General features: G+C 42.3%; 1 long non-coding RNA gene across 1 annotated transcript; it reads left to right on the forward strand.

Moving 5' to 3' along the window:
- Window positions 1-259: 259 nt before the first annotated feature.
- LOC124867637 lies at window positions 260-2200 on the forward strand. Its single transcript, XR_007038114.1, has 2 exons — window positions 260-430; window positions 866-2200. It is a non-coding gene; the product is annotated as an uncharacterized LOC124867637 (long non-coding RNA).
- The last annotated feature ends 319 nt before the right edge of the window (window positions 2201-2519 follow it).

Consider the following 2519-nt stretch of genomic DNA (forward strand, 5'->3'; position numbering starts at 1 on the left):
CTGTTACATGATAGTTCAATCTGAAAAGACTCACAAAGAGAGGGATGGCAATTAGAAAAGTTTAATGATGAGAAATTACATGGTTATTTCTTTGGCGCTCGGACCTGGGAGGAAGACATGAAGGCTGAGAATGACATGATCTAAGATGATCACTTGTAAGGCTTAGATTTAAATATGTCTTCCCCGTGATCCGACACCGGTGGTGGATTGGCGGCCAGGGAGCAAGGAACCAGGAGTAGATGTGAAGGAAGATGGTGGAGGTGGGGTGGAGGAGGGATGAGCTCAGCTGACAAGCGAAGATGAACACAGTAGAAGCTCCTTTAAAAGCAAGGCGTCGGAAGGTGATTGGATGGAGAATCAGACGGACAGGATGCTGATTGGACGGCCGGGAGACGCACCGAAAAGTCACTGGAAGGTGGAGGTGGTGAAGGTGAGTCTTTCATTCTGAATTTTGGTCAAAACTCCATTTGTTCCCCTCAATGACTTGACAACAAAATGCATTACCATAGTTTTCTGCATAGTTAACATTTGTAAAATGAAGATTATGCTTCCTTCCAGTTTATCAATGCAGATAAAATCATCCAAAAAAATATTAGGTTTCATCTTCCTGCACTTTGTTTTTGATGTTTATCGGTGACACTGTCTGAATCAAGCACAGTGACAAACTATTAAACTTATGCCCTCACTTTCCTAGAAAATCTGTTAACCCTGCTTTGGTTATTTGTTGTACCTGTAGTGGCTGCCCCTAATCTTTCTTCCTGCAAATTTTTGGTTTGCACATGATTGGCTGTAATGACACTGTTTGACCTTAGTAGATGTGCCCATCCATTCACCCATCTACTGTCTTCTGCTTATTCACAATCAGGTTTCAGAGGAAAGTCCAGCCATTGCTCTATGGAATGACACAGACAAGCTCATTCAAGTGGATTCCAAGGTAATCCCATGCCAGAAGGAATATATAGTCCGTCCAACATGTTCTGGGTAACTCCTGGGTCTCCTCCTTGTTGGACTTGCCCAGAAAACCTCCAGAGAGAGGCACCCAGGATCCTGATCAGATGTTTGAACCACCAACAGTGAATTGTGTTGAAGTGGAGAAGCAGTAGTAGCTCTACTTCAAGCATCCATCTTACATCACTCCAAACAAGAAACCAAGATACTTGGACCCCTTTCTCGGAGGCAGAGCCTAACGCTCGACCCCCAGAAAGAAAGCCCACCTTTTTATTGTTGAGATTCATAGTTTTAGACTTAGAGGAGCAGACTTCTATGCCCGCCACCTTAGAGTTTGCTGTGAATCGCTCCATTGCAAACTGAGAACAATGGTTGAAAACAGTTTAATAAAACTGATCACAGCATATAACTCTTAAGTTAAAAAACATTGATGGTTGGGTGGCTTTAAAGGAAAGCACTCATTGTGTGTCTATCCTCTGTTCAAAGTTGAGAATAAAGTCAAAGTGTTCAGCTAAATGTTGCCATTGGTGCATGAGGGTTTTCAGTATCAAAGCTTGAAGGATCTAAAAGAACTTTGCTTTGGCTCCTGGTAGCGTTCACCATGGCAAATTGATCTCAGAGGAGAGGTCAGAAAAAAGTGTTTCAAAGGTCTTGATGAAGGGAGACAACATTTTTGTCATTCCTCTCCCATATAAGGAAGACTGTGTCACTCTCCTGCAGTCAGGCCTAGGGGAGAGCTGACCAGTGAGCACCTGGTGGTCAAGCCTTGGCTCCCTGGGCTCAGCCAGATTTAGCCCAAAATGGCAGCAGGAGAGCACCTTCAAGTCAAACTTGGCTTCAGTGTGAGGCAATGCACCGATTGGCAAGAGAGGGCACAAGGGCCAGGCTTGCATCATAAACAGGCTTTTGTTGGTGGGAGCTTGAGTACTATCTTAAGTAATGCTGCTGCCATTGGTTTTTGAAGTGACCCTAGCCAAAGGGTGTTACCACACACAAACCAGATAAAGAAAACTGTCAGGTTATGAGCAGAAGAAAATTCAATATCTGTTTTTCATTTGGAACATTTTTGTCTCAGGGACTACACAGACATGAAAGCTGAATTATAATCCCACAGAGAAATCCCATCTCTTTCTTTCTTCAGTATTTTTTCTTCTATTCACACATACCTCCAAGTTGAACACTTAAAAACCATTATGCTGTGAAGTCCACAAGATGTTTGTGTTTCCATAGAAAAATAAACTGTTCCAGCATATGTTTATAGTCATTTCTAGATTACAAAGTGATGCTGCTTTGTAACTGTATCAGCAAAAATTTGTAATGATGCCTCTGTAAGGTGCTGATGGTCCATTGGTTAATTTTTGTAATCCTGAAAGGTAATTAGAGTTTGGCTTCTTTTTTCCTGACTCTTCCAAGTTTTAACACCTTAACCTGTATCCGGAGCACTATAAAAACATCCACCTCATCACTTAATAGCTTGCAGATGCATCAACACACTTACCCTGGTATTCATGCTCCTCCATCTGTGGAGGCAAGACAGTTATTAGGAGCTCTCATGGGAAAAAAAAAAAACT

This window comes from Girardinichthys multiradiatus, chromosome 4 (assembly GCF_021462225.1).
Source record: "Girardinichthys multiradiatus isolate DD_20200921_A chromosome 4, DD_fGirMul_XY1, whole genome shotgun sequence".
In the NCBI taxonomy this organism is placed as follows: domain Eukaryota; kingdom Metazoa; phylum Chordata; class Actinopteri; order Cyprinodontiformes; family Goodeidae; genus Girardinichthys; species Girardinichthys multiradiatus.